This window comes from Anomalospiza imberbis, chromosome 1 (genome assembly GCF_031753505.1).
Source record: "Anomalospiza imberbis isolate Cuckoo-Finch-1a 21T00152 chromosome 1, ASM3175350v1, whole genome shotgun sequence".
Classification (NCBI taxonomy): Eukaryota; Metazoa; Chordata; class Aves; order Passeriformes; family Viduidae; genus Anomalospiza; species Anomalospiza imberbis.
This window is the reverse complement of record NC_089681.1, coordinates 121596528-121602832: the sequence shown is the minus strand read 5'-3', so window position 1 is coordinate 121602832 and position 6305 is coordinate 121596528.

The following is a 6305-nucleotide window of genomic DNA, read 5'->3' as shown; positions in this document are numbered from 1 at the left end:
GGCGCGGCGGAGCTCTCCAAGGTGCCGGGCCGGCGGTGGGTGCGCGGCTCCGCTCTCCTAAGGGCTGCGCCTCCGCCGGGAAAGTCGACCTTGTCCGCTCTCCTCCTGCGCTCTCATTGGAATGACCTCACCGGGATTTTTTCTCCCCCTTCTTGTTTCTCTCCCCCTTCTCTTCCAGGGCTGAGGGGAGGGGGGTAGAGCAGTGTGGCGAGCCCAGCCCGGCTATACTTATGTATGAATCCAGATCCAATGCACGGGCAAGGCTCACGGCAGCCCCGCCCCAGGGCCACAAGGCTCGGCACCTTCCCCGGTCCTCCCCGGCGCGTCGCTCGCACACCTCCGCCGTCCCGCGGCGGCCGGGCTGGCGGCGGGACGCGGGAGCCGATGCCAGCCGCAGGCAGACGCTGGAGAGGTGGCCCTTCTCGGAGTGGGGGGTCCGCAGACCTCCCTCCTCCCAGGTGCTGCTGTCAAAAATCAGGAGGAAGCTTCTCTTCCTCTTGTATCAGTTAAAGGGATGGAGTATGCTGCGTCTCACCATTGGAAAACTCTGGTCTTATGCAAAACCCTACTGCCAAAATAGGCGATTTCTGTAGCCATTCCCGTCACTCACAATGGCCAGAACCGTTTCAGTCCCAAGGCAAATGAGCAATAAAGCAAAATAGAACAAGGGATTCAGGGCTGCTAACTTGAGCCTTGCTGGATTGCTTGGTGAAAATCTTTATTACTATGCTTAGCTACAGAGGATGTTTTGCCACTCTGACTACAATTTTACAATCCTGATGTGCTGCACAACATGGTAACACACAGACACTCAGTCTAGCACCTTGGCTTTCCTAGATATGGATCACCAACATTTGGATATTTACTTTAACAAGAGGGCAAAAGAACGACATAGACAATTATATCTCCCAAGTCTGTACCAGGATTCAAAAAATATTGGCATCCTGCAGGATTTAATTATTTCATCTATATACGTGCTATGTTTTTTATTCTAAAAAAACTTATGTGGAATCTTTCCTTTTATCAAAAAATCTGCAATTCTTAACCTGTATATAAATCCTACACTCAGATGTCAGAATCCAGAATGGCAGTCTAGACTTGTCCGGTATTTCATGGTGCAATTTGGTAGCAAGAGCATAAGATTAGCAAGGTCCTGACTGAATATTTTTCTTTGGACTTCACAACCTATATTGTGCTTTGAGAATAGTTATTACATACACTTGGGAAGATTGCATCCACCATTGCAGGTCAGAGTTTAGTTCTCATTTGTAGAAATCTTCAATACTTAATTGTGATGAGTGGAGATAGACTGGCATCAAAGTCTGTCACCTTACGGTGTTTATGCTTTTTAGGTATCCAAGAGCAAGAGTAAGAGGTTCTGAGACAGGATCTTAATGCTTTCTAGTTTAATTCTTAATCAGTTCCCTATTTTCTTATGTTTCCCACTTCACAGAAGCAGAAAAATTGACTACAACTAAAGGAAGGCTCTGTTATAGTTAAAGCTGAATTGCCCCTTTTCATCTCTCATGTTCTAAATGGTACCTGACATCTCTTATCATTAAAAATCAAGGCACAGCATAAAAGTTCCTAAGCTACTATATTTATGTAGGAGGATGGAGAAAGCACAGATTTTTCAAGTACCCACATGGGTGTAGGAAGGTGTTTCTGCAATGACAGTATCCTTATTATGTCAGATTGTTATAAATTATGTCAGATTGTGCTAAGGTGCTATGATTTTACTGCTCAGAGTATATTTTACTAGGTCTTCAAAATCCAGTGGTGATAAGAGTGGAATTGCATAATGACAGACATAATTAATATATTTAATGCTTGCAGCCAGATAGAGAGCCTGTCATATCAGAATAGAGCTCATGTGACAGAAATAAGATTTCCATAAACAGCTTGTTTTATGTAACATTTCCAGTTCAGTCATAATAAGCTGTCAGAAAGATGGAAGGAAAGAGACCTTGTGAAATGTCCTAGATGGAGATCACTTCATGCAACAGTTAATAAAACAGAGATATAAAACTAGGGTCCAACAGCAGGAGAGGAAGTGCCCTGGGTGCCTGCTTTCTAATCAGCAGGCTACGGAGAGGTGAAGAGCTTAGCAAGATCACAGCCAGAGTTAATGACTGCTCAGGAGGAGCACCCTTTCAAATAAAGACAGGAAGTAAACATAAAGTTCTAATCACTACCTTTTTAAAATTAAAAGATACAGTCTTTGTCCATGTAACTTGTGTTTATTTGAACTGTGGCACTGCATCATCATTATGTGCTAATCTAGGCAATTAACTTTACACATGGGACTATTCATACCTACTTTTCAGTGCATGCTTACATCTTTGCAACATTAAGTTATTTAACTGCTTGCCATCTCAACTGGCTGGTTTTGAAATGTTTCCTGTATTTGTGACTCCAATAACAAAAATATTATGATGAAAGGAAAAAAAAGGGGAGGAAATCATTCAATATGCAGGCAAGTTTTCATTATAACTGCAGAAAGTCAAATACTAAAATCCCATCTCCAAAGAAAAATTAATTGGAGTCATGAGGTCTTTGGATCTTTTAACTTAAACTGTTGGATTCATGAACAAAAGACATCAATCTTATTCTTCCTGACTTTGAACGAAAACTTTTTTTCCTCTCTTTTTTTTTGTCATTGGAGACTTTAAAAATGGTTCATGACAAAAGAAAATTCTAGTCATACAGCAGGATGAAGGGTAATTGGATGACATAGTGTGGATATTCTCAGTTCAGTCAGAGAGAAAAAGAGAAGGTTTTCTAACCAGGCGAAGAGCCTGAGAGACAGTTGGGAAAGAATGTAAATAATCCTCTAATCTATCTTGTTGTTCACATTGTTTATAGATAGGTTCTGCCACTGTGCGTCTTTCACTGCACACCAATGGTGTGAGATGTTTTTACTCTAGGACCAATGAAATTAGTTTGCATGATGTTCCCTATAAATAGAGCGGTACATTTGAAATAAATCAGTTCATTCTCTTTGCCTTTGACTTGGAGTCTTCTCGTTACCGTCCTGCTCTACAGTGACCACATAGTACTGGCAATGAAGAAGTGGAAATCAGAGCAAAAAGATTCATTTATACTTAGTCTCTTTTACATGTCTCTGATGACCAAGAGACCCTAACAAGGTTATAGCCTCTCTATTGAAAATTACCAGCTTTATGTAACACTTCTGAACGTGTATTCATAGCTGAATACACTCTGTTCAAGTGGTTCAGTTTATTGATTTCCTAATTCCATGAGTCTCTAAAACAATACTGTAAAGATTTTTGTTATGAATAAGAACTGATCCTATAGCATTAAATCAGAACTCAGGCCATTGAATCCCATTCAACCTAGGAAATTGAGAATAAAATTGAAACTGTACACCATCCTGTGGCTGCTTAGAGAATGAGAAACAAGCTGGTGCAGTCCAAGAGGGGTAATACTCCCTAAATATTGGTGTTACTAATATGCAGGTATAAGGTAGCAGTTTTGGACAAATAAACATAACTTTGAGTGATCTTGGAAGCTGGATTACTTTTTTACCTTATGGATTTATTTTCTAGTCAGTACCAAGCCTTATCAGTTGTGCCATCTTGGAATATTTGACATACACTGAATGACTTCTACTAGGATGTTCTCTGGGAAATGGAAAAATTCAGCTTCAAGGGCAGCTTGCAAATCCTCTTCTCTTCACAAGCACCTTATGCTTTGAACTTACTTTGCAGATTCTATTTCTTTACACCTCTTTGCCACTTGGATCCCTTCAATTCAGTTTGACTGAATCAAAACCAAAGAAAACCAGTACTCTGACAAGCAAGCATCATTTAAATGTTTGGTGTGACACTGCCTTGGGTTCTACGAAGAGTTGCCTATTGATTTCATTCTAAAACCAGCTGTATCAATTGCATCCTATCTATAGAAATGTGTGCAAAACAGCCATTAGAGCATTCCTTCTTTTTTTTTCTTTTTTCTTTTTTTTTTTTTTTTTGTGCAGAATCAACTCTTAGTAAATTTTACTCCTTAGTTTGTTCATACTCTAAATTAGTATGTGTTAGTGTTCTAAAATGGGAAGAAAAACCCATGTAAAGCTTGTACAGGGGAAGATAAGAGACTTTGTCTGTTCTAAGTTCAATACACTGGCAAACTTTCTGCTGAATGAGTAGTTCAGGTCCAGTAAAGCTAGGATCTGTGTCACTGAAGTGACTGTTAAGCTTGTTAGGTCAGAGCTGTTTTTCTTTGATCAAGCATTAAGGCATTGGCTTGTAACACACACAAAAGGATCTGATTACATAATCTAAAAGTACTTGGCACATAGTTTCATTCTCACTCTTTGTATAGTTACAGAAAGTTATTCCACAGCTCTATAGTACATCTCATAGCTCCACTCCTGAAGTTATGGATCCATGGAGAGGTGTTAAGAGAGGATCAGCATGATCAGCTGGAGAGGATCAGCATATAGCAGCTCAGCAAAGAGAAAAACCATTGCTATGGACTGTCTTCTTGTAGTGTGCTCAGTAATTATTAAATCTAGACAGTGAGCATTTTGTTCAGACCATTCTGAAACCTGCCTACAACTATGAAGAAATGGCACTTTTCAGTAATGCACTACCATACTAGGTGTGAGCATACAAAAATTCCAGATACTGTTTCTAGCTATGTCATGAGTATCTCACTGACATCTTCTGAACATATCTCATTTTCAGCTTGTCCTCTGCAACAAACTGAGTGTTTTCAAGTGACATTCTTGTTGACACTGCTGGCAAGAGTCTCCTCCAATTTACTCTGCAGTTTGGGAATACTGATCTGAAATAGAAAAGAAACATAAATCTTTAATCCAAATAATTTATTCGATGCAACAACTAGGTAAAATCCTGACTTGATTACCTTCTTTTTGTTTTATTGTCTTGGTTGGTTAGACCATGGTGCTAATAACACCAAGGTTGCAGGTTAGATTCCTGTGTGGGCCATTCACTTAAGAGTTGGACTTGTGGGTCCCTTCCAACTCAGACTATTCTGCAATTTTGTGATTAACCTTGGATGTTCAAAACAAAGCAAAAGTGAAATAATATCATTATTGTCTTGCTATATAAACAGAATATGTAAAACAGTTCCATCAGGATAGTAAATTAATGTGTGCTTTGAATTCCATGACTTACATAACCTGTCTGACATTCTGCCAGCTTTCAGTCTCTGGCCTTCCTTTTTTGGGGTAAGTTTCGTGTTCCAGAGAAGCCCATTAAATCAAGATTTACTTAAACTCTTCTGATCTAAATAGAGTCAAAATATTTTCTGACAATGAAGACTGTAATAAAGCATTCTTAAACGTAAAAGGCTGTGAAACGATGTCTAACTAACACCTCAGTATGTTGTAGATTTGCCACTGAATTTTAGAATCCTGCAGCACTTTCAAGTAGTAAGGTTAGAAGGCTACTTAGGAATATCAGCCTTCGTACAGTCAAGCAGTCAAATGAGTTCAGATTTTGTCCTATTAATAACACTTTTCTGAATTAAGGGTGAATCTAGCACATGTACAGCTAAATGTGCACTGGATATGCTTTGCTGAATCAGAGGCATTACAGCTTCCATCATGTAGATTCCCAAAGCTCACATTTGCCTAAATGGGAGCACAGCCTGAATGAGGGCTAGAACAGACCTGCACATGTTAAGTGTCCTGACAGACTACATAACTCATGCATGAAAGGAATTTGTGCTGCTACAGTGACCAGAAATAGTGCCAGCTCAGAGACTAGCACTCAAGAACCTCAGGACCAGTCCACTCAAGACCAGTATCTGCTCCCATTTTTGGCATCCAATACAGTGTAGAAAAAGGTAGAGTCCAAGCTCCAGCTGTTACCTGCTCATACTTTTTGGATGAGTCATGAAAGAGGTAACAGCTGGCGGGAACCCTAATAAGAGTCCTAATCTGACGCCTCAGAGGATAATTTTTCTTTTGAATAGGAGTGTGGTTATTTTTTTCCTTCACCAGCTCTTCTTTTAATTAGATCAGAATTTATCTCCCACTGAGTAATTTTTTTCTAGTGGTGAGATACATTGTGTTGAAAAAAGTCCTTGACTATGGGGCATGTGAGCTGCTACTTGAGAAGATTTGAAACAAGGTTTTCTTTTGTGGCATTGTTCTTTGAAAAATAATTGTTAAAATTTTGTGTCCAAGGTAGAGTACAGAAAAAAAAAGTCATTACCAGTCTAAAATCGAAAACAAAGTATTTAGGGACTAAAGTTTAGTTATTCACATTCTTTCAAAGTTAGGCATAAATAGGAATTAATGGTTAACAAAAAGA